At 51.7% G+C, this 16,970-nt stretch overlaps 44 non-coding genes and 31 pseudogenes across 44 annotated transcripts; all 75 read left to right on the top strand.

Annotated features, from left to right (window-relative positions):
- Window positions 1-39: 39 nt before the first annotated feature.
- On the top strand, window positions 40-148 carry LOC131101047 (5S ribosomal RNA; annotated as a pseudogene).
- Window positions 149-260: 112 nt separating this feature from the next.
- LOC131100144 (5S ribosomal RNA) lies at window positions 261-379 on the top strand. Its single transcript, XR_009118909.1, has one exon. It is a non-coding gene; the product is annotated as a 5S ribosomal RNA (ribosomal RNA).
- A 112-nt stretch (window positions 380-491) lies between these two features.
- Window positions 492-600, top strand: LOC131142270 (5S ribosomal RNA; annotated as a pseudogene).
- Window positions 601-712: 112 nt separating this feature from the next.
- LOC131100104 (5S ribosomal RNA) lies at window positions 713-831 on the top strand. Its single transcript, XR_009118871.1, has one exon. It is a non-coding gene; the product is annotated as a 5S ribosomal RNA (ribosomal RNA).
- Window positions 832-943: 112 nt separating this feature from the next.
- On the top strand, window positions 944-1,052 carry LOC131100436 (5S ribosomal RNA; annotated as a pseudogene).
- A 112-nt stretch (window positions 1,053-1,164) lies between these two features.
- LOC131097644 (5S ribosomal RNA) lies at window positions 1,165-1,283 on the top strand. The gene has a single exon (XR_009116541.1). It is a non-coding gene; the product is annotated as a 5S ribosomal RNA (ribosomal RNA).
- A 112-nt stretch (window positions 1,284-1,395) lies between these two features.
- LOC131142035 (5S ribosomal RNA) lies at window positions 1,396-1,504 on the top strand (annotated as a pseudogene).
- Window positions 1,505-1,616: 112 nt separating this feature from the next.
- LOC131097195 (5S ribosomal RNA) lies at window positions 1,617-1,735 on the top strand. Its single transcript, XR_009116107.1, has one exon. It is a non-coding gene; the product is annotated as a 5S ribosomal RNA (ribosomal RNA).
- Window positions 1,736-1,847: 112 nt separating this feature from the next.
- Window positions 1,848-1,966, top strand: LOC131100103 (5S ribosomal RNA). Its single transcript, XR_009118870.1, has one exon. It is a non-coding gene; the product is annotated as a 5S ribosomal RNA (ribosomal RNA).
- Window positions 1,967-2,078: 112 nt separating this feature from the next.
- LOC131100435 (5S ribosomal RNA) lies at window positions 2,079-2,187 on the top strand (annotated as a pseudogene).
- A 112-nt stretch (window positions 2,188-2,299) lies between these two features.
- On the top strand, window positions 2,300-2,418 carry LOC131097643 (5S ribosomal RNA). Its single transcript, XR_009116540.1, has one exon. It is a non-coding gene; the product is annotated as a 5S ribosomal RNA (ribosomal RNA).
- Window positions 2,419-2,530: 112 nt separating this feature from the next.
- LOC131142034 (5S ribosomal RNA) lies at window positions 2,531-2,639 on the top strand (annotated as a pseudogene).
- A 112-nt stretch (window positions 2,640-2,751) lies between these two features.
- LOC131097194 (5S ribosomal RNA) lies at window positions 2,752-2,870 on the top strand. The gene has a single exon (XR_009116106.1). It is a non-coding gene; the product is annotated as a 5S ribosomal RNA (ribosomal RNA).
- Window positions 2,871-2,982: 112 nt separating this feature from the next.
- On the top strand, window positions 2,983-3,101 carry LOC131100942 (5S ribosomal RNA; annotated as a pseudogene).
- Window positions 3,102-3,213: 112 nt separating this feature from the next.
- Window positions 3,214-3,322, top strand: LOC131100433 (5S ribosomal RNA; annotated as a pseudogene).
- Window positions 3,323-3,434: 112 nt separating this feature from the next.
- Window positions 3,435-3,553, top strand: LOC131098420 (5S ribosomal RNA). The gene has a single exon (XR_009117294.1). It is a non-coding gene; the product is annotated as a 5S ribosomal RNA (ribosomal RNA).
- Window positions 3,554-3,666: 113 nt separating this feature from the next.
- Window positions 3,667-3,785, top strand: LOC131143353 (5S ribosomal RNA). Its single transcript, XR_009133403.1, has one exon. It is a non-coding gene; the product is annotated as a 5S ribosomal RNA (ribosomal RNA).
- Window positions 3,786-3,897: 112 nt separating this feature from the next.
- LOC131142512 (5S ribosomal RNA) lies at window positions 3,898-4,006 on the top strand (annotated as a pseudogene).
- Window positions 4,007-4,118: 112 nt separating this feature from the next.
- Window positions 4,119-4,237, top strand: LOC131097709 (5S ribosomal RNA). The gene has a single exon (XR_009116604.1). It is a non-coding gene; the product is annotated as a 5S ribosomal RNA (ribosomal RNA).
- Window positions 4,238-4,349: 112 nt separating this feature from the next.
- LOC131098878 (5S ribosomal RNA) lies at window positions 4,350-4,468 on the top strand. Its single transcript, XR_009117724.1, has one exon. It is a non-coding gene; the product is annotated as a 5S ribosomal RNA (ribosomal RNA).
- Window positions 4,469-4,580: 112 nt separating this feature from the next.
- On the top strand, window positions 4,581-4,699 carry LOC131142644 (5S ribosomal RNA). Its single transcript, XR_009132716.1, has one exon. It is a non-coding gene; the product is annotated as a 5S ribosomal RNA (ribosomal RNA).
- Window positions 4,700-4,811: 112 nt separating this feature from the next.
- On the top strand, window positions 4,812-4,930 carry LOC131099113 (5S ribosomal RNA). Its single transcript, XR_009117951.1, has one exon. It is a non-coding gene; the product is annotated as a 5S ribosomal RNA (ribosomal RNA).
- Window positions 4,931-5,042: 112 nt separating this feature from the next.
- Window positions 5,043-5,161, top strand: LOC131099550 (5S ribosomal RNA). The gene has a single exon (XR_009118376.1). It is a non-coding gene; the product is annotated as a 5S ribosomal RNA (ribosomal RNA).
- Window positions 5,162-5,273: 112 nt separating this feature from the next.
- Window positions 5,274-5,392, top strand: LOC131098552 (5S ribosomal RNA). Its single transcript, XR_009117420.1, has one exon. It is a non-coding gene; the product is annotated as a 5S ribosomal RNA (ribosomal RNA).
- A 112-nt stretch (window positions 5,393-5,504) lies between these two features.
- LOC131141195 (5S ribosomal RNA) lies at window positions 5,505-5,613 on the top strand (annotated as a pseudogene).
- A 112-nt stretch (window positions 5,614-5,725) lies between these two features.
- On the top strand, window positions 5,726-5,844 carry LOC131099304 (5S ribosomal RNA). The gene has a single exon (XR_009118139.1). It is a non-coding gene; the product is annotated as a 5S ribosomal RNA (ribosomal RNA).
- Window positions 5,845-5,956: 112 nt separating this feature from the next.
- On the top strand, window positions 5,957-6,065 carry LOC131141697 (5S ribosomal RNA; annotated as a pseudogene).
- A 112-nt stretch (window positions 6,066-6,177) lies between these two features.
- On the top strand, window positions 6,178-6,296 carry LOC131143093 (5S ribosomal RNA). Its single transcript, XR_009133148.1, has one exon. It is a non-coding gene; the product is annotated as a 5S ribosomal RNA (ribosomal RNA).
- A 112-nt stretch (window positions 6,297-6,408) lies between these two features.
- Window positions 6,409-6,517, top strand: LOC131142454 (5S ribosomal RNA; annotated as a pseudogene).
- Window positions 6,518-6,629: 112 nt separating this feature from the next.
- On the top strand, window positions 6,630-6,738 carry LOC131101046 (5S ribosomal RNA; annotated as a pseudogene).
- A 112-nt stretch (window positions 6,739-6,850) lies between these two features.
- On the top strand, window positions 6,851-6,969 carry LOC131100143 (5S ribosomal RNA). Its single transcript, XR_009118908.1, has one exon. It is a non-coding gene; the product is annotated as a 5S ribosomal RNA (ribosomal RNA).
- Window positions 6,970-7,081: 112 nt separating this feature from the next.
- On the top strand, window positions 7,082-7,190 carry LOC131142269 (5S ribosomal RNA; annotated as a pseudogene).
- Window positions 7,191-7,302: 112 nt separating this feature from the next.
- On the top strand, window positions 7,303-7,421 carry LOC131100102 (5S ribosomal RNA). Its single transcript, XR_009118869.1, has one exon. It is a non-coding gene; the product is annotated as a 5S ribosomal RNA (ribosomal RNA).
- Window positions 7,422-7,533: 112 nt separating this feature from the next.
- LOC131100432 (5S ribosomal RNA) lies at window positions 7,534-7,642 on the top strand (annotated as a pseudogene).
- Window positions 7,643-7,754: 112 nt separating this feature from the next.
- LOC131097641 (5S ribosomal RNA) lies at window positions 7,755-7,873 on the top strand. Its single transcript, XR_009116538.1, has one exon. It is a non-coding gene; the product is annotated as a 5S ribosomal RNA (ribosomal RNA).
- A 112-nt stretch (window positions 7,874-7,985) lies between these two features.
- On the top strand, window positions 7,986-8,094 carry LOC131142033 (5S ribosomal RNA; annotated as a pseudogene).
- A 112-nt stretch (window positions 8,095-8,206) lies between these two features.
- Window positions 8,207-8,325, top strand: LOC131097193 (5S ribosomal RNA). The gene has a single exon (XR_009116105.1). It is a non-coding gene; the product is annotated as a 5S ribosomal RNA (ribosomal RNA).
- A 112-nt stretch (window positions 8,326-8,437) lies between these two features.
- Window positions 8,438-8,556, top strand: LOC131100101 (5S ribosomal RNA). The gene has a single exon (XR_009118868.1). It is a non-coding gene; the product is annotated as a 5S ribosomal RNA (ribosomal RNA).
- A 112-nt stretch (window positions 8,557-8,668) lies between these two features.
- LOC131100431 (5S ribosomal RNA) lies at window positions 8,669-8,777 on the top strand (annotated as a pseudogene).
- Window positions 8,778-8,889: 112 nt separating this feature from the next.
- Window positions 8,890-9,008, top strand: LOC131098419 (5S ribosomal RNA). The gene has a single exon (XR_009117293.1). It is a non-coding gene; the product is annotated as a 5S ribosomal RNA (ribosomal RNA).
- Window positions 9,009-9,121: 113 nt separating this feature from the next.
- On the top strand, window positions 9,122-9,240 carry LOC131143352 (5S ribosomal RNA). The gene has a single exon (XR_009133402.1). It is a non-coding gene; the product is annotated as a 5S ribosomal RNA (ribosomal RNA).
- Window positions 9,241-9,352: 112 nt separating this feature from the next.
- On the top strand, window positions 9,353-9,461 carry LOC131142362 (5S ribosomal RNA; annotated as a pseudogene).
- Window positions 9,462-9,573: 112 nt separating this feature from the next.
- Window positions 9,574-9,692, top strand: LOC131097708 (5S ribosomal RNA). Its single transcript, XR_009116603.1, has one exon. It is a non-coding gene; the product is annotated as a 5S ribosomal RNA (ribosomal RNA).
- Window positions 9,693-9,804: 112 nt separating this feature from the next.
- On the top strand, window positions 9,805-9,913 carry LOC131141098 (5S ribosomal RNA; annotated as a pseudogene).
- A 112-nt stretch (window positions 9,914-10,025) lies between these two features.
- LOC131143010 (5S ribosomal RNA) lies at window positions 10,026-10,144 on the top strand. The gene has a single exon (XR_009133067.1). It is a non-coding gene; the product is annotated as a 5S ribosomal RNA (ribosomal RNA).
- A 112-nt stretch (window positions 10,145-10,256) lies between these two features.
- LOC131142222 (5S ribosomal RNA) lies at window positions 10,257-10,365 on the top strand (annotated as a pseudogene).
- A 112-nt stretch (window positions 10,366-10,477) lies between these two features.
- LOC131097640 (5S ribosomal RNA) lies at window positions 10,478-10,596 on the top strand. The gene has a single exon (XR_009116537.1). It is a non-coding gene; the product is annotated as a 5S ribosomal RNA (ribosomal RNA).
- Window positions 10,597-10,708: 112 nt separating this feature from the next.
- LOC131142032 (5S ribosomal RNA) lies at window positions 10,709-10,817 on the top strand (annotated as a pseudogene).
- A 112-nt stretch (window positions 10,818-10,929) lies between these two features.
- On the top strand, window positions 10,930-11,048 carry LOC131097192 (5S ribosomal RNA). Its single transcript, XR_009116104.1, has one exon. It is a non-coding gene; the product is annotated as a 5S ribosomal RNA (ribosomal RNA).
- Window positions 11,049-11,160: 112 nt separating this feature from the next.
- On the top strand, window positions 11,161-11,279 carry LOC131100100 (5S ribosomal RNA). Its single transcript, XR_009118867.1, has one exon. It is a non-coding gene; the product is annotated as a 5S ribosomal RNA (ribosomal RNA).
- A 112-nt stretch (window positions 11,280-11,391) lies between these two features.
- On the top strand, window positions 11,392-11,500 carry LOC131100430 (5S ribosomal RNA; annotated as a pseudogene).
- Window positions 11,501-11,612: 112 nt separating this feature from the next.
- LOC131098418 (5S ribosomal RNA) lies at window positions 11,613-11,731 on the top strand. The gene has a single exon (XR_009117292.1). It is a non-coding gene; the product is annotated as a 5S ribosomal RNA (ribosomal RNA).
- Window positions 11,732-11,844: 113 nt separating this feature from the next.
- On the top strand, window positions 11,845-11,963 carry LOC131143351 (5S ribosomal RNA). Its single transcript, XR_009133401.1, has one exon. It is a non-coding gene; the product is annotated as a 5S ribosomal RNA (ribosomal RNA).
- Window positions 11,964-12,075: 112 nt separating this feature from the next.
- LOC131097639 (5S ribosomal RNA) lies at window positions 12,076-12,194 on the top strand. The gene has a single exon (XR_009116536.1). It is a non-coding gene; the product is annotated as a 5S ribosomal RNA (ribosomal RNA).
- A 112-nt stretch (window positions 12,195-12,306) lies between these two features.
- On the top strand, window positions 12,307-12,415 carry LOC131142031 (5S ribosomal RNA; annotated as a pseudogene).
- A 112-nt stretch (window positions 12,416-12,527) lies between these two features.
- On the top strand, window positions 12,528-12,646 carry LOC131097191 (5S ribosomal RNA). Its single transcript, XR_009116103.1, has one exon. It is a non-coding gene; the product is annotated as a 5S ribosomal RNA (ribosomal RNA).
- A 112-nt stretch (window positions 12,647-12,758) lies between these two features.
- LOC131100099 (5S ribosomal RNA) lies at window positions 12,759-12,877 on the top strand. The gene has a single exon (XR_009118866.1). It is a non-coding gene; the product is annotated as a 5S ribosomal RNA (ribosomal RNA).
- Window positions 12,878-12,989: 112 nt separating this feature from the next.
- On the top strand, window positions 12,990-13,098 carry LOC131100429 (5S ribosomal RNA; annotated as a pseudogene).
- A 112-nt stretch (window positions 13,099-13,210) lies between these two features.
- LOC131098417 (5S ribosomal RNA) lies at window positions 13,211-13,329 on the top strand. The gene has a single exon (XR_009117291.1). It is a non-coding gene; the product is annotated as a 5S ribosomal RNA (ribosomal RNA).
- A 113-nt stretch (window positions 13,330-13,442) lies between these two features.
- LOC131143350 (5S ribosomal RNA) lies at window positions 13,443-13,561 on the top strand. The gene has a single exon (XR_009133400.1). It is a non-coding gene; the product is annotated as a 5S ribosomal RNA (ribosomal RNA).
- Window positions 13,562-13,673: 112 nt separating this feature from the next.
- On the top strand, window positions 13,674-13,782 carry LOC131142510 (5S ribosomal RNA; annotated as a pseudogene).
- A 112-nt stretch (window positions 13,783-13,894) lies between these two features.
- Window positions 13,895-14,013, top strand: LOC131097707 (5S ribosomal RNA). The gene has a single exon (XR_009116602.1). It is a non-coding gene; the product is annotated as a 5S ribosomal RNA (ribosomal RNA).
- A 112-nt stretch (window positions 14,014-14,125) lies between these two features.
- LOC131098876 (5S ribosomal RNA) lies at window positions 14,126-14,244 on the top strand. The gene has a single exon (XR_009117722.1). It is a non-coding gene; the product is annotated as a 5S ribosomal RNA (ribosomal RNA).
- Window positions 14,245-14,356: 112 nt separating this feature from the next.
- On the top strand, window positions 14,357-14,475 carry LOC131098085 (5S ribosomal RNA). The gene has a single exon (XR_009116966.1). It is a non-coding gene; the product is annotated as a 5S ribosomal RNA (ribosomal RNA).
- Window positions 14,476-14,587: 112 nt separating this feature from the next.
- Window positions 14,588-14,706, top strand: LOC131098551 (5S ribosomal RNA). The gene has a single exon (XR_009117419.1). It is a non-coding gene; the product is annotated as a 5S ribosomal RNA (ribosomal RNA).
- A 112-nt stretch (window positions 14,707-14,818) lies between these two features.
- On the top strand, window positions 14,819-14,927 carry LOC131141192 (5S ribosomal RNA; annotated as a pseudogene).
- Window positions 14,928-15,039: 112 nt separating this feature from the next.
- Window positions 15,040-15,158, top strand: LOC131099303 (5S ribosomal RNA). Its single transcript, XR_009118138.1, has one exon. It is a non-coding gene; the product is annotated as a 5S ribosomal RNA (ribosomal RNA).
- A 112-nt stretch (window positions 15,159-15,270) lies between these two features.
- On the top strand, window positions 15,271-15,379 carry LOC131141695 (5S ribosomal RNA; annotated as a pseudogene).
- Window positions 15,380-15,491: 112 nt separating this feature from the next.
- LOC131143092 (5S ribosomal RNA) lies at window positions 15,492-15,610 on the top strand. The gene has a single exon (XR_009133147.1). It is a non-coding gene; the product is annotated as a 5S ribosomal RNA (ribosomal RNA).
- Window positions 15,611-15,722: 112 nt separating this feature from the next.
- LOC131142452 (5S ribosomal RNA) lies at window positions 15,723-15,831 on the top strand (annotated as a pseudogene).
- Window positions 15,832-15,943: 112 nt separating this feature from the next.
- On the top strand, window positions 15,944-16,052 carry LOC131101044 (5S ribosomal RNA; annotated as a pseudogene).
- Window positions 16,053-16,164: 112 nt separating this feature from the next.
- Window positions 16,165-16,283, top strand: LOC131100141 (5S ribosomal RNA). The gene has a single exon (XR_009118906.1). It is a non-coding gene; the product is annotated as a 5S ribosomal RNA (ribosomal RNA).
- Window positions 16,284-16,395: 112 nt separating this feature from the next.
- Window positions 16,396-16,504, top strand: LOC131142268 (5S ribosomal RNA; annotated as a pseudogene).
- A 112-nt stretch (window positions 16,505-16,616) lies between these two features.
- Window positions 16,617-16,735, top strand: LOC131100098 (5S ribosomal RNA). The gene has a single exon (XR_009118865.1). It is a non-coding gene; the product is annotated as a 5S ribosomal RNA (ribosomal RNA).
- A 112-nt stretch (window positions 16,736-16,847) lies between these two features.
- Window positions 16,848-16,956, top strand: LOC131100428 (5S ribosomal RNA; annotated as a pseudogene).
- The last annotated feature ends 14 nt before the right edge of the window (window positions 16,957-16,970 follow it).

The raw sequence follows: 16,970 nt of genomic DNA, 5'->3' as shown, positions 1-16,970 counted from the left end.
GCGTCACCTTCAAATAGGATCTTTTCAGTTCACCTGGCAGCTTACGGCCATACTACCCTGAAATCGCCCGATCTCGGAAGCTAAGCAGGGGCGGGCCTGGTTAGTACTTGGATGGGAGACCGCCTGGGAATACCAGGTGCTGTAAGCTTTTTATGGTTTCTGCTCTTGCCTGACAGCAAAGGGCGCTGTTTGACACTTTTTGCCAGAGTCTAGTTTGGCCTGCGTCGCCTTCAAATAGGATCTTTTCAGTTGATCTTGCAGCTTACGGCCATACTATCCTGAAAAAGCCCGATCTTGTCCGATCTCGGAAGCTAAGCAGGGGCGGGCCTGGTTAGTACGTGGATGGGAGACCGCCTGGGAATACCAGGTGCTGTAAGCCTTTTATGGTTTCTGCTCATGCCTGACAGCAGAGGGCGCTGTTTGACACTTTTTGCTGGAGTCTAGTTTGGCCTGCGTCGCCTTCAAATAGGATCTTTTCAGTTGACCTGGCAGCTTACGGCCAAACTACCCTTAAAACGCCCGATCTCGGACGCTAAGCAGGGGCGGGCCTGGTTAGTACTTGGATGGGAGACCGTCTGGGAATACCAGGTGCTGTAAGCTTTTTATGGTTTCTGCTCTTGCCTGACAGCAGAGGGCGCTGTTTGACACTTTTTGCTGGAGTCTAGTTTGGCCTGCGTCACCTTCAAATAGGATCTTTTCAGTTGACCTGGCAGCTTACGGACATACTACCCTTAAAACGCCTGATCTCGTCCGATCTCGGAAGGTAAGCAGGGGCTGGCCTGGTTAGTACTTGGATGGGAGACCGCCTGGGAATACCAGGTGCTGTAAGCTTTTTATGGTTTCTGCTCTTGCCTGACAGCAGAGGGCGCTGTTTGACACTTTTTGCTGGAGTCTAGTTTGGCCTGCGTCACCTTCAAATAGGATCTTTTCAGTTCACCTGGCAGCTTACGGCCATACTACCCTGAAAACGCCCGATCTCGGAAGCTAAGCAGGGGCGGGCCTGGTTAGTACTTGGATGGGAGACCGCCTGGGAATACCAGGTGCTGTAAGCTTTTTATGGTTTCTGCTCTTGCCTGACAGCAAAGGGCGCTGTTTGACACTTTTTGCCAGAGTCTAGTTTGGCCTGCGTCGCCTTCAAATAGGATCTTTTCAGTTGATCTTGCAGCTTACGGCCATACTATCCTGAAAAAGCCCGATCTCGTCCGATCTCGGAAGCTAAGCAGGGGCGGGCCTGGTTAGTACTTGGATGGGAGACCGCCTGGGAATACCAGGTGCTGTAAGCCTTTTATGGTTTCTGCTCATGCCTGACAGCAGAGGGCGCTGTTTGACACTTTTTGCTGGAGTCTAGTTTGGCCTGCGTCGCCTTCAAATAGGATCTTTTCAGTTGACCTGGCAGCTTACGGCCAAACTACCCTGAAAACGCCCGATCTCGGACGCTAAGCAGGGGCGGGCCTGGTTAGTACTTGGATGGGAGACCGTCTGGGAATACCAGGTGCTGTAAGCTTTTTATGGTTTCTGCTCTTGCCTGACAGCAAAGGGCGCTGTTTGACACTTTTTGCCAGCGTCTAGTTTGGCCTGCGTCACCTTCAAATAGGATCTTTTCAGTTGACCTGGCAGCTTACGGCCATACTACCCTGAAAACGCCCGATCTCGTCAGATCTCGGAAGCTAAGCAGGGGCGGGCCTGGTTAGTACTTGGATGGGAGACCGCCTGGGAATACCAGGTGCTGAAAGCTTTTTATGGTTTCTGCTCTTGCCTGACAGCAGAGGGCGCTGTTTGACACTTTTTGCTGGAGTCTAGTTTGGCCTGCGTCACCTTCAAATAGGATCTTTTCAGTTGACCTGGCAGCTTACGGACATACTACCCTTAAAACGCCTGATCTCGTCCGATCTCGGAAGGTAAGCAGGGGCTGGCCTGGTTAGTACTTGGATGGGAGACCGCCTGGGAATACCAGGTGCTGTAAGCTTTTTATGGTTTCTGCTCTTGCCTGACAGCAGAGGGCGCTGTTTGACACTTTTTGCTGGAGTCTAGTTTGGCCTGCGTCACCTTCAAATAGGATCTTTTCATTTCACCTGGCAGCTTACGGCCATACTACCCTGAAAACGCCCGATCTCGGAAGCTAAGCAGGGGCGGGCCTGGTTAGTACTTGGATGGGAGACCGCCTGGGAATACCAGGTGCTGTAAGCTTTTGATGGTTTCTGCTCTTGCCTGACAGCAAAGGGCGCTGTTTGACACTTTTTGCCAGAGTCTAGTTTGGCCTGCGTCGCCTTCAAATAGGATCTTTTCAGTTGATCTTGCAGCTTACGGCCATACTATCCTGAAAAAGCCCGATCTCGTCCGATCTCGGAAGCTAAGCAGGGGCGGGCCTGGTTAGTACTTGGATGGGAGACCGCCTGGGAATACCAGGTGCTGTAAGCCTTTTATGGTTTCTGCTCATGCCTGACAGCAGAGGGCGCTGTTTGACACTTTTTGCTGGAGTCTAGTTTGGCCTGCGTCGCCTTCAAATAGGATCTTTTCAGTTGACCTGGCAGCTTACGGCCAAACTACCCTGAAAACGCCCGATCTCGGACGCTAAGCAGGGGCGGGCCTGGTTAGTACTTGGATGGGAGACCGTCTGGGAATACCAGGTGCTGTAAGCTTTTTATGGTTTCTGCTCTTGCCTGACAGCAAAGGGCGCTGTTTGACACTTTTTGCCAGCGTCTAGTTTGGCCTGCGTCACCTTCAAATAGGATCTTTTCAGTTGACCTGGCAGCTTACGGCCATACTACCCTGAAAACGCCCGATCTCGTCAGATCTCGGAAGCTAAGCAGGGGCGGGCCTGGTTAGTACTTGGATGGGAGACCGCCTGGGAATACCAGGTGCTGAAAGCTTTTTATGGTTTCTGCTCTTGCCTGACAGCAGAGGGCGCTGTTTGACACTTTTTGCTGGAGTCTAGTTTGGCCTGCGTCACCTTCAAATAGGATCTTTTCAGTTGACCTGGCAGCTTACGGACATACTACCCTTAAAACGCCTGATCTCGTCCGATCTCGGAAGGTAAGCAGGGGCTGGCCTGGTTAGTGCTTGGATGGGAGACCGCCTGGGAATACCAGGTGCTGTAAGCTTTTTATGGTTTCTGCTCTTGCCTGACAGCAGAGGGCGCTGTTTGACACTTTTTGCTGGAGTCTAGTTTGGCCTGCGTCACCTTCAAATAGGATCTTTTCATTTCACCTGGCAGCTTACGGCCATACTACCCTGAAAACGCCCGATCTCGGAAGCTAAGCAGGGGCGGGCCTGGTTAGTACTTGGATGGGAGACCGCCTGGGAATACCAGGTGCTGTAAGCTTTTTATGGTTTCTGCTCTTGCCTGACAGCAAAGGGCGCTGTTTGACACTTTTTGCCAGAGTCTAGTTTGGCCTGCGTCACCTTCAAATATGATCTTTTCAGTTGACCTGGCAGCTTACGGCCATACTACCCTGAAAACGCCAGATCTCGTCCGATCTTGGAAGCTAAGCAGGGGCGGGCCTGGTTAGTACTTGGATGGGAGACCGCCTGGGAATACCAGGTGCTGTAAGCTTTTTTATGGTTTCTGCTCTTGCCTGACAGCAGAGGGCGCTGTTTGACACTTTTTGCTGGAGTCTAGTTTGGCCTGCGTCACCTTCAAATAGGATCTTTTCAGTTGACCTGGCAGCTTACGGCCATACTACCCTTAAAACGCCTGATCTCGTCCGATCTCGGAAGCTAAGCAGGGGCGGGCCTGGTTAGTACTTGGATGGGAGACCGCCTGGGAATACCAGGTGCTGTAAGCTTTTGATGGTTTCTGCTCTTGCCTGACAGCAAAGGGCGCTGTTTGACACTTTTTGCCAGAGTCTAGTTTGGCCTGCGTCGCCTTCAAATAGGATCTTTTCAGTTGATCTTGCAGCTTACGGCCATACTATCCTGAAAAAGCCAGATCTCGGAAGCTAAGCAGGGGCGGGCCTGGTTAGTACTTGGATGGGAGACCGCCTGGGAATACCAGGTGCTGTAAGATTTATATGGTTTCTGCTCTTGCCTGACAGCAGAGGGCGCTGTTTGACACTTTTTGCTGGAGTCTAGTTTGGCCTGCGTCGCCTTCAAATAGGATCTTTTCATTTGATCTGGCAGCTTACGGTCATACTACCCTGAAAACGCCCGATCTCGTCCGATCTCGTAAGCTAAACAGGGGTGGGCCTGGTTAGTACTTGGATGGGAGACCGCCTGGGAATACCAGGTGCTGTAAGCCTTTTATGGTTTCTGCTCATGCCTGACAGCAGAGGGCGCTGTTTGACACTTTTTGCTGGAGTCTAGTTTGGCCTGCGTCGCCTTCAAATAGGATCTTTTCAGTTGATCTTGCAGCTTACGGCCATACTATCCTGAAAAAGCCCGATCTCGTCCGATCTCGGAAGCAAAGCAGGGGCGGGCCTGGTTAGTACTTGGATGGGAGACCGCCTGGGAATACCAGGTGCTGTAAGCTTTTTATGGTTTCTGCTCTTGCCTGACAGCAGAGGGCGCTGTTTGACACTTTTTGCTGGAGTCTAGTTTGGCCTGCGTTGCCTTCAAATAAGATTTTTTCAGTTGCCCTTAAAGCTTACGGCCATACTACCCTGAAAACGCCCGATCTCGTCCGATCTCGGAAGCTAAGCAGGGGCTGGCCTGGTTAGTACTTGGATGGGAGACCGCCTGGGAATACCAGGTGCTGTAAGCTTTTTATGGTTTCTGCTCTTGCCTGACAGCAGAGGGCGCTGTTTGACACTTTTTGCTGGAGTTTAGTTTGGCCTGCGTCGCCTTCAAATAGGATCTTTTCAGTTGCCTTGGCAGCTTACAGCCATACTACCCTGAAAACGCCCGATCTCATCCGATCTCGGAAGCTAAGCAGGGGCGGGCCTGGTTAGTACTTGGATGGGAAACCGCCTAGGAATACCAGGTGCTCTAAGCTTTTTATGGTTTCTGCTTTTGCCTGAAAGCAGAGGGCGCTGTTTGACACTTTTTGCTGGAGTCTAGTTTGGCCTGCGTCGCCTTCAAATAGGATCTTTTCAGTTGCCCTGGCAGCTTACGGCCATACTACCCTGAAAACGCCCGATATCGTCCGATCTCGGAAGCTAAGCAGGGGCGGGCCTGGTTAGTACTTGGATGAGAGACCGCCTGGGAATACCAGGTGCTGTAAGCCTTTTATGGTTTCGGCTCTTGCCTGACAGCAGAGGGCGCTGTTTGACACTTTTTGCTGGAGTCTAGTTTGGCCTGCGTCGCCTTCAAATAGGATCTTTTCAGTTGATCTGGCAGCTTACGGTCATACTACCCTGAAAATGCCCGATCTCGTCCGATCTCGTAAGCTAAACAGGGGTGGGCCTGGTTAGTACTTGGATGGGAGACCGCCTGGGAATACCAGGTGCTGTAAGCCTTTTATGGTTTCTGCTCTTGCCTGACAGCAGAGGGCGCTGTTTGACACTTTTTGCTGGAGTCTAGTTTGGCCTGCGTCACCTTCAAATAGGATCTTTTCAGTTCACCTGGCAGCTTACGGCCATACTACCCTGAAAAAGCCCGATCTCGGAAGCTAAGCAGGGGCGGGCCTGGTTAGTACTTGGATGGGAGACCGCCTGGGAATACCAGGTGCTGTAAGCTTTTTATGGTTTCTGCTCTTGCCTGACAGCAAAGGGCGCTGTTTGACACTTTTTGCCAGAGTCTAGTTTGGCCTGCGTCGCCTTCAAATAGGATCTTTTCAGTTGATCTGGCAGCTTACGGCCATACTATCCTGAAAAAGCCCGATCTCGTCCGATCTCGGAAGCTAAGCAGGGGCGGGCCTGGTTAGTACTTGGATGGGAGACCGCCTGGAAATACCAGGTGCTGTAAGCTTTATATGGTTTCTGCTCTTGCCTGACAGCAGAGGGCGCTGTTTGACACTTTTTGCTGGAGTCTAGTTTGGCCTGCGTCACCTTCAAATAGGATCTTTTCAGTTGATCTGGCAGCTTACGGCCATACTACCCTGAAAACGCCCGATCTCGGACGCTAAGCAGGGGCGGGCCTGGTTAGTACTTGGATGGGAGACCGCCTGGGAATACCAGGAGCTGTAAGCTTTTTATGGTTTCTGCTCTTGCCTGACAGCAAAGGGCGCTGTTTGACACTTTTTGCCAGAGTCTAGTTTGGCCTGCGTCACCTTCAAATAGGATCTTTTCAGTTGACCTGGCAGCTTATGGCCATACTACCCTGAAAACGCCCGATCTCGTCTGATCTCGGAAACTAAGCAGGGTCGGGCCTGGTTAGTACTTGGATGGGAGACCGCCTGGGAATACCAGGTGCTGTAAGCTTTTTATGGTTTCTGCTCTTGCCTGACAGCAGAGGGTGATGTTTGACACTTTTTGCTGGAGTATAGTTTGGCCTGCGTCACCTTCAAATAGGATCTTTTCAGTTGACCTGGCAGCTTACGGCCATACTACCCTTAAAACGTCCGATCTCGGAAGCTAAGCAGAGGCGGGCCTGGTTAGTACTTGGATGGGAGACCGGCTGGGAATACCAGGTGCTGTAAGCTTTTTATGGTTTCTGCTCTTGCCTGACAGCAGAGGGCGCTGTTTGACACTTTTTGCTGGAGTCTAGTTTGGCCTGCGTCACCTTCAAATAGGATCTTTTCAGTTCACCTGGCAGCTTACGGCCATACTACCCTGAAATCGCCCGATCTCGGAAGCTAAGCAGGGGCGGGCCTGGTTAGTACTTGGATGGGAGACCGCCTGGGAATACCAGGTGCTGTAAGCTTTTTATGGTTTCTGCTCTTGCCTGACAGCAAAGGGCGCTGTTTGACACTTTTTGCCAGAGTCTAGTTTGGCCTGCGTCGCCTTCAAATAGGATCTTTTCAGTTGATCTTGCAGCTTACGGCCATACTATCCTGAAAAAGCCCGATCTTGTCCGATCTCGGAAGCTAAGCAGGGGCGGGCCTGGTTAGTACGTGGATGGGAGACCGCCTGGGAATACCAGGTGCTGTAAGCCTTTTATGGTTTCTGCTCATGCCTGACAGCAGAGGGCGCTGTTTGACACTTTTTGCTGGAGTCTAGTTTGGCCTGCGTCGCCTTCAAATAGGATCTTTTCAGTTGACCTGGCAGCTTACGGCCAAACTACCCTTAAAACGCCCGATCTCGGACGCTAAGCAGGGGCGGGCCTGGTTAGTACTTGGATGGGAGACCGTCTGGGAATACCAGGTGCTGTAAGCTTTTTATGGTTTCTGCTCTTGCCTGACAGCAGAGGGCGCTGTTTGACACTTTTTGCTGGAGTCTAGTTTGGCCTGCGTCACCTTCAAATAGGATCTTTTCAGTTGACCTGGCAGCTTACGGACATACTACCCTTAAAACGCCTGATCTCGTCCGATCTCGGAAGGTAAGCAGGGGCTGGCCTGGTTAGTACTTGGATGGGAGACCGCCTGGGAATACCAGGTGCTGTAAGCTTTTTATGGTTTCTGCTCTTGCCTGACAGCAGAGGGCGCTGTTTGACACTTTTTGCTGGAGTCTAGTTTGGCCTGCGTCACCTTCAAATAGGATCTTTTCAGTTCACCTGGCAGCTTACGGCCATACTACCCTGAAAACGCCCGATCTCGGAAGCTAAGCAGGGGCGGGCCTGGTTAGTACTTGGATGGGAGACCGCCTGGGAATACCAGGTGCTGTAAGCTTTTTATGGTTTCTGCTCTTGCCTGACAGCAAAGGGCGCTGTTTGACACTTTTTGCCAGAGTCTAGTTTGGCCTGCGTCGCCTTCAAATAGGATCTTTTCAGTTGATCTTGCAGCTTACGGCCATACTATCCTGAAAAAGCCCGATCTCGTCCGATCTCGGAAGCTAAGCAGGGGCGGGCCTGGTTAGTACTTGGATGGGAGACCGCCTGGGAATACCAGGTGCTGTAAGCCTTTTATGGTTTCTGCTCATGCCTGACAGCAGAGGGCGCTGTTTGACACTTTTTGCTGGAGTCTAGTTTGGCCTGCGTCGCCTTCAAATAGGATCTTTTCAGTTGACCTGGCAGCTTACGGCCAAACTACCCTGAAAACGCCCGATCTCGGACGCTAAGCAGGGGCGGGCCTGGTTAGTACTTGGATGGGAGACCGTCTGGGAATACCAGGTGCTGTAAGCTTTTTATGGTTTCTGCTCTTGCCTGACAGCAAAGGGCGCTGTTTGACACTTTTTGCCAGCGTCTAGTTTGGCCTGCGTCACCTTCAAATAGGATCTTTTCAGTTGACCTGGCAGCTTACGGCCATACTACCCTGAAAACGCCCGATCTCGTCAGATCTCGGAAGCTAAGCAGGGGCGGGCCTGGTTAGTACTTGGATGGGAGACCGCCTGGGAATACCAGGTGCTGAAAGCTTTTTATGGTTTCTGCTCTTGCCTGACAGCAGAGGGCGCTGTTTGACACTTTTTGCTGGAGTCTAGTTTGGCCTGCGTCACCTTCAAATAGGATCTTTTCAGTTGACCTGGCAGCTTACGGACATACTACCCTTAAAACGCCTGATCTCGTCCGATCTCGGAAGGTAAGCAGGGGCTGGCCTGGTTAGTACTTGGATGGGAGACCGCCTGGGAATACCAGGTGCTGTAAGCTTTTTATGGTTTCTGCTCTTGCCTGACAGCAGAGGGCGCTGTTTGACACTTTTTGCTGGAGTCTAGTTTGGCCTGCGTCACCTTCAAATAGGATCTTTTCATTTCACCTGGCAGCTTACGGCCATACTACCCTGAAAACGCCCGATCTCGGAAGCTAAGCAGGGGCGGGCCTGGTTAGTACTTGGATGGGAGACCGCCTGGGAATACCAGGTGCTGTAAGCTTTTTATGGTTTCTGCTCTTGCCTGACAGCAAAGGGCGCTGTTTGACACTTTTTGCCAGAGTCTAGTTTGGCCTGCGTCACCTTCAAATAGGATCTTTTCAGTTGACCTGGCAGCTTACGGCCATACTACCCTGAAAACGCCAGATCTCGTCCGATCTTGGAAGCTAAGCAGGGGCGGGCCTGGTTAGTACTTGGATGGGAGACCGCCTGGGAATACCAGGTGCTGTAAGCTTTTTTATGGTTTCTGCTCTTGCCTGACAGCAGAGGGCGCTGTTTGACACTTTTTGCTGGAGTCTAGTTTGGCCTGCGTCACCTTCAAATAGGATCTTTTCAGTTGACCTGGCAGCTTACGGCCATACTACCCTTAAAACGCCTGATCTCGTCCGATCTCGGAAGCTAAGCAGGGGCGGGCCTGGTTAGTACTTGGATGGGAGACCGCCTGGGAATACCAGGTGCTGTAAGCTTTTGATGGTTTCTGCTCTTGCCTGACAGCAAAGGGCGCTGTTTGACACTTTTTGCCAGAGTCTAGTTTGGCCTGCGTCGCCTTCAAATAGGATCTTTTCAGTTGATCTTGCAGCTTACGGCCATACTATCCTGAAAAAGCCCGATCTCGGAAGCTAAGCAGGGGCGGGCCTGGTTAGTACTTGGATGGGAGACCGCCTGGGAATACCAGGTGCTGTAAGATTTATATGGTTTCTGCTCTTGCCTGACAGCAGAGGGCGCTGTTTGACACTTTTTGCTGGAGTCTAGTTTGGCCTGCGTCGCCTTCAAATAGGATCTTTTCAGTTGATCTGGCAGCTTACGGTCATACTACCCTGAAAACGCCCGATCTCGTCCGATCTCGTAAGCTAAACAGGGGTGGGCCTGGTTAGTACTTGGATGGGAGACCGCCTGGGAATACCAGGTGCTGTAAGCCTTTTATGGTTTCTGCTCATGCCTGACAGCAGAGGGCGCTGTTTGACACTTTTTGCTGGAGTCTAGTTTGGCCTGCGTCGCCTTCAAATAGGATCTTTTCAGTTGACCTGGCAGCTTACGGCCATACTACCCTGAAAACGCCCGATCTCGGAAGCTAAGCAGGGGCGGGCCTGGTTAGTACTTGGATGGGAGACCGCCTGGGAATACCAGGTGCTATAAGCTTTTTATGGTTTCTGCTCTTGCCTGACAGCAGAGGGCGCTGTTTGACACTTTTTGCTGGAGTCTAGTTTGGCCTGCGTCACCTTCAAATAGGATCTTTTCAGTTCACCTGGCAGCTTACGGCCATACTACCCTTAAAACGCCTGATCTCGTCCGATCTCGGAAGCTAAGCAGGGGAGGGCCTGGTTAGTACTTGGATGGGAGACCGCCTGGGAATACCAGGTGCTGTAAGCTTTTTATGGTTTCTGCTCTTGCCTGACAGCAGAGGGCGCTGTTTGACACTTTTTGCTGGAGTCTAGTTTGGCCTGCGTCACCTTCAAATAGGATCTTTTCAGTTCACCTGGCAGCTTACGGCCATACTACCCTGAAATCGCCCGATCTCGGAAGCTAAGCAGGGGCGGGCCTGGTTAGTACTTGGATGGGAGACAGCCTGGGAATACCAGGTGCTGTAAGCTTTTTATGGTTTCTGCTCTTGCCTGACAGCAAAGGGCGCTGTTTGACACTTTTTGCCAGAGTCTAGTTTGGCCTGCGTCGCCTTCAAATAGGATCTTTTCAGTTGATCTTGCAGCTTACGGCCATACTATCCTGAAAAAGCCCGATCTCGTCCGATCTCGGAAGCTAAGCAGGGGCGGGCCTGGTTAGTACTTGGATGGGAGACCGCCTGGGAATACCAGGTGCTGTAAGCCTTTTATGGTTTCTGCTCATGCCTGACAGCAGAGGGCGCTGTTTGACACTTTTTGCTGGAGTCTAGTTTGGCCTGCGTCGCCTTCAAATAGGATCTTTTCAGTTGACCTGGCAGCTTACGGCCAAACTACCCTGAAAACGCCCGATCTCGGACGCTAAGCAGGGGCGGGCCTGGTTAGTACTTGGATGGGAGACCGTCTGGGAATACCAGGTGCTGTAAGCTTTTTATGGTTTCTGCTCTTGCCTGACAGCAAAGGGCGCTGTTTGACACTTTTTGCCAGCGTCTAGTTTGGCCTGCGTCACCTTCAAATAGGATCTTTTCAGTTGACCTGGCAGCTTACGGCCATACTACCCTGAAAACGCCCGATCTCGTCAGATCTCGGAAGCTAAGCAGGGGCGGGCCTGGTTAGTACTTGGATGGGAGACCGCCTGGGAATACCAGGTGCTGAAAGCTTTTTATGGTTTCTGCTCTTGCCTGACAGCAGAGGGCGCTGTTTGACACTTTTTGCTGGAGTCTAGTTTGGCCTGCGTCACCTTCAAATAGGATCTTTTCAGTTGACCTGGCAGCTTACGGACATACTACCCTTAAAACGCCTGATCTCGTCCGATCTCGGAAGGTAAGCAGGGGCTGGCCTGGTTAGTACTTGGATGGGAGACCGCCTGGGAATACCAGGTGCTGTAAGCTTTTTATGGTTTCTGCTCTTGCCTGACAGCAGAGGGCGCTGTTTGACACTTTTTGCTGGAGTCTAGTTTGGCCTGCGTCACCTTCAAATAGGATCTTTTCATTTCACCTGGCAGCTTACGGCCATACTACCCTGAAAACGCCCGATCTCGGAAGCTAAGCAGGGGCGGGCCTGGTTAGTACTTGGATGGGAGACCGCCTGGGAATACCAGGTGCTGTAAGCTTTTTATGGTTTCTGCTCTTGCCTGACAGCAAAGGGCGCTGTTTGACACTTTTTGCCAGAGTCTAGTTTGGCCTGCGTCACCTTCAAATAGGATCTTTTCAGTTGACCTGGCAGCTTACGGCCATACTACCCTGAAAACGCCAGATCTCGTCCGATCTTGGAAGCTAAGCAGGGGCGGGCCTGGTTAGTACTTGGATGGGAGACCGCCTGGGAATACCAGGTGCTGTAAGCTTTTTTATGGTTTCTGCTCTTGCCTGACAGCAGAGGGCGCTGTTTGACACTTTTTGCTGGAGTCTAGTTTGGCCTGCGTCACCTTCAAATAGGATCTTTTCAGTTGACCTGGCAGCTTACGGCCATACTACCCTTAAAACGCCTGATCTCGTCCGATCTCGGAAGCTAAGCAGGGGCGGGCCTGGTTAGTACTTGGATGGGAGACCGCCTGGGAATACCAGGTGCTGTAAGCTTTTGATGGTTTCTGCTCTTGCCTGACAGCAAAGGGCGCTGTTTGACACTTTTTGCCAGAGTCTAGTTTGGCCTGCGTCGCCTTCAAATAGGATCTTTTCAGTTGATCTTGCAGCTTACGGCCATACTATCCTGAAAAAGCCCGATCTCGTCCGATCTCGGAAGCTAAGCAGGGGCGGGCCTGGTTAGTACTTGGATGGGAGACCGCCTGGGAATACCAGGTGCTGTAAGCCTTTTATGGTTTCTGCTCATGCCTGACAGCAGAGGGCGCTGTTTGACACTTTTTGCTGGAGTCTAGTTTGGCCTGCGTCGCCTTCAAATAGGATCTTTTCAGTTGACCTGGCAGCTTACGGCCAAACTACCCTGAAAACGCCCGATCTCGGACGCTAAGCAGGGGCGGGCCTGGTTAGTACTTGGATGGGAGACCGTCTGGGAATACCAGGTGCTGTAAGCTTTTTATGGTTTCTGCTCTTGCCTGACAGCAAAGGGCGCTGTTTGACACTTTTTGCCAGCGTCTAGTTTGGCCTGCGTCACCTTCAAATAGGATCTTTTCAGTTGACCTGGCAGCTTACGGCCATACTACCCTGAAAACGCCCGATCTCGTCAGATCTCGGAAGCTAAGCAGGGGCGGGCCTGGTTAGTACTTGGATGGGAGACCGCCTGGGAATACCAGGTGCTGAAAGCTTTTTATGGTTTCTGCTCTTGCCTGACAGCAGAGGGCGCTGTTTGACACTTTTTGCTGGAGTCTAGTTTGGCCTGCGTCACCTTCAAATAGGATCTTTTCAGTTGACCTGGCAGCTTACGGACATACTACCCTTAAAACGCCTGATCTCGTCCGATCTCGGAAGGTAAGCAGGGGCTGGCCTGGTTAGTACTTGGATGGGAGACCGCCTGGGAATACCAGGTGCTGTAAGCTTTTTATGGTTTCTGCTCTTGCCTGACAGCAGAGGGCGCTGTTTGACACTTTTTGCTGGAGTCTAGTTTGGCCTGCGTCACCTTCAAATAGGATCTTTTCATTTCACCTGGCAGCTTACGGCCATACTACCCTGAAAACGCCCGATCTCGGAAGCTAAGCAGGGGCGGGCCTGGTTAGTACTTGGATGGGAGACCGCCTGGGAATACCAGGTGCTGTAAGCTTTTTATGGTTTCTGCTCTTGCCTGACAGCAAAGGGCGCTGTTTGACACTTTTTGCCAGAGTCTAGTTTGGCCTGCGTCACCTTCAAATATGATCTTTTCAGTTGACCTGGCAGCTTACGGCCATACTACCCTGAAAACGCCAGATCTCGTCCGATCTTGGAAGCTAAGCAGGGGCGGGCCTGGTTAGTACTTGGATGGGAGACCGCCTGGGAATACCAGGTGCTGTAAGCTTTTTTATGGTTTCTGCTCTTGCCTGACAGCAGAGGGCGCTGTTTGACACTTTTTGCTGGAGTCTAGTTTGGCCTGCGTCACCTTCAAATAGGATCTTTTCAGTTGACCTGGCAGCTTACGGCCATACTACCCTTAAAACGCCTGATCTCGTCCGATCTCGGAAGCTAAGCAGGGGCGGGCCTGGTTAGTACTTGGATGGGAGACCGCCTGGGAATACCAGGTGCTGTAAGCTTTTGATGGTTTCTGCTCTTGCCTGACAGCAAAGGGCGCTGTTTGACACTTTTTGCCAGAGTCTAGTTTGGCCTGCGTCGCCTTCAAATAGGATCTTTTCAGTTGATCTTGCAGCTTACGGCCATACTATCCTGAAAAAGCCAGATCTCGGAAGCTAAGCAGGGGCGGGCCTGGTTAGTACTTGGATGGGAGACCGCCTGGGAATACCAGGTGCTGTAAGATTTATATGGTTTCTGCTCTTGCCTGACAGCAGAGGGCGCTGTTTGACACTTTTTGCTGGAGTCTAGTTTGGCCTGCGTCGCCTTCAAATAGGATCTTTTCAGTTGATCTGGCAGCTTACGGTCATACTACCCTGAAAACGCCCGATCTCGTCCGATCTCGTAAGCTAAACAGGGGTGGGCCTGGTTAGTACTTGGATGGGAGACCGCCTGGGAATACCAGGTGCTGTAAGCCTTTTATGGTTTCTGCTCATGCCTGACAGCAGAGGGCGCTGTTTGACACTTTTTGCTGGAGTCTAGTTTGGCCTGCGTCGCCTTCAAATAGGATCTTTTCAGTTGATCTTGCAGCTTACGGCCATACTATCCTGAAAAAGCCCGATCTCGTCCGATCTCGGAAGCAAAGCAGGGGCGGGCCTGGTTAGTACTTGGATGGGAGACCGCCTGGGAATACCAGGTGCTGTAAGCTTTTTATGGTTTCTGCTCTTGCCTGACAGCAGAGGGCGCTGTTTGACACTTTTTGCTGGAGTCTAGTTTGGCCTGCGTTGCCTTCAAATAAGATTTTTTCAGTTGCCCTTAAAGCTTACGGCCATACTACCCTGAAAACGCCCGATCTCGTCCGATCTCGGAAGCTAAGCAGGGGCTGGCCTGGTTAGTACTTGGATGAGAGACCGCCTGGGAATACCAGGTGCTGTAAGCCTTTTATGGTTTCGGCTCTTGCCTGACAGCAGAGGGCGCTGTTTGACACTTTTTGCTGGAGTCTAGTTTGGCCTGCGTCGCCTTCAAATAGGATCTTTTCAGTTGATCTGGCAGCTTACGGTCATACTACCCTGAAAATGCCCGATCTCGTCCGATCTCGTAAGCTAAACAGGGGTGGGCCTGGTTAGTACTTGGATGGGAGACCGCCTGGGAATACCAGGTGCTGTAAGCCTTTTATGGTTTCTGCTCTTGCCTGACAGCAGAGGGCGCTGTTTGACACTTTTTGCTGGAGTCTAGTTTGGCCTGCGTCACCTTCAAATAGGATCTTTTCAGTTCACCTGGCAGCTTACGGCCATACTACCCTGAAAAAGCCCGATCTCGGAAGCTAAGCAGGGGCGGGCCTGGTTAGTACTTGGATGGGAGACCGCCTGGGAATACCAGGTGCTGTAAGCTTTTTATGGTTTCTGCTCTTGCCTGACAGCAAAGGGCGCTGTTTGACACTTTTTGCCAGAGTCTAGTTTGGCCTGCGTCGCCTTCAAATAGGATCTTTTCAGTTGATCTGGCAGCTTACGGCCATACTATCCTGAAAAAGCCCGATCTCGTCCGATCTCGGAAGCTAAGCAGGGGCGGGCCTGGTTAGTACTTGGATGGGAGACCGCCTGGAAATACCAGGTGCTGTAAGCTTTATATGGTTTCTGCTCTTGCCTGACAGCAGAGGGCGCTGTTTGACACTTTTTGCTGGAGTCTAGTTTGGCCTGCGTCACCTTCAAATAGGATCTTTTCAGTTGATCTGGCAGCTTACGGCCATACTACCCTGAAAACGCCCGATCTCGGACGCTAAGCAGGGGCGGGCCTGGTTAGTACTTGGATGGGAGACCGCCTGGGAATACCAGGAGCTGTAAGCTTTTTATGGTTTCTGCTCTTGCCTGACAGCAAAGGGCGCTGTTTGACACTTTTTGCCAGAGTCTAGTTTGGCCTGCGTCACCTTCAAATAGGATCTTTTCAGTTGACCTGGCAGCTTATGGCCATACTACCCTGAAAACGCCCGATCTCGTCTGATCTCGGAAACTAAGCAGGGTCGGGCCTGGTTAGTACTTGGATGGGAGACCGCCTGGGAATACCAGGTGCTGTAAGCTTTTTATGGTTTCTGCTCTTGCCTGACAGCAGAGGGTGATGTTTGACACTTTTTGCTGGAGTATAGTTTGGCCTGCGTCACCTTCAAATAGGATCTTTTCAGTTGACCTGGCAGCTTACGGCCATACTACCCTTAAAACGTCCGATCTCGGAAGCTAAGCAGAGGCGGGCCTGGTTAGTACTTGGATGGGAGACCGGCTGGGAATACCAGGTGCTGTAAGCTTTTTATGGTTTCTGCTCTTGCCTGACAGCAGAGGGCGCTGTTTGACACTTTTTGCTGGAGTCTAGTTTGGCCTGTGTCACCTTCAAATAGGATCTTTTCAGTTCACCTGGCAGCTTACGGCCATACTACCCTGAAATCGCCCGATCTCGGAAGCTAAGCAGGGGCGGGCCTGGTTAGTACTTGGATGGGAGACCGCCTGGGAATACCAGGTGCTGTAAGCTTTTTATGGTTTCTGCTCTTGCCTGACAGCAAAGGGCGCTGTTTGACACTTTTTGCCAGAGTCTAGTTTGGCCTGCGTCGCCTTCAAATAGGATCTTTTCAGTTGATCTTGCAGCTTACGGCCATACTATCCTGAAAAAGCCCGATCTTGTCCGATCTCGGAAGCTAAGCAGGGGCGGGCCTGGTTAGTACGTGGATGGGAGACCGCCTGGGAATACCAGGTGCTGTAAGCCTTTTATGGTTTCTGCTCATGCCTGACAGCAGAGGGCGCTGTTTGACACTTTTTGCTGGAGTCTAGTTTGGCCTGCGTCGCCTTCAAATAGGATCTTTTCAGTTGACCTGGCAGCTTACGGCCAAACTACCCTTAAAACGCCCGATCTCGGACGCTAAGCAGGGGCGGGCCTGGTTAGTACTTGGATGGGAGACCGTCTGGGAATACCAGGTGCTGTAAGCTTTTTATGGTTTCTGCTCTTGCCTGACAGCAGAGGGCGCTGTTTGACACTTTTTGCTGGAGTCTAGTTTGGCCTGCGTCACCTTCAAATAGGATCTTTTCAGTTGACCTGGCAGCTTACGGACATACTACCCTTAAAACGCCTGATCTCGTCCGATCTCGGAAGGTAAGCAGGGGCTGGCCTGGTTAGTACTTGGATGGGAGACCGCCTGGGAATACCAGGTGCTGTAAGCTTTTTATGGTTTCTGCTCTTGCCTGACAGCAGAGGGCGCTGTTTGACACTTTTTGCTGGAGTCTAGTTTGGCCTGCGTCACCTTCAAATAGGATCTTTTCAGTTCACCTGGCAGCTTACGGCCATACTACCCTGAAAACGCCCGATCTCGGAAGCTAAGCAGGGGCGGGCCTGGTTAGTACTTGGATGGGAGACCGCCTGGGAATACCAGGTGCTGTAAGCTTTTTATGGTTTCTG

This window comes from Doryrhamphus excisus, chromosome 13 (genome assembly GCF_030265055.1).
Source record: "Doryrhamphus excisus isolate RoL2022-K1 chromosome 13, RoL_Dexc_1.0, whole genome shotgun sequence".
In the NCBI taxonomy this organism is placed as follows: Eukaryota; Metazoa; Chordata; class Actinopteri; order Syngnathiformes; family Syngnathidae; genus Doryrhamphus; species Doryrhamphus excisus.
This window is presented reverse-complemented; position numbering and strand designations above follow the sequence as displayed.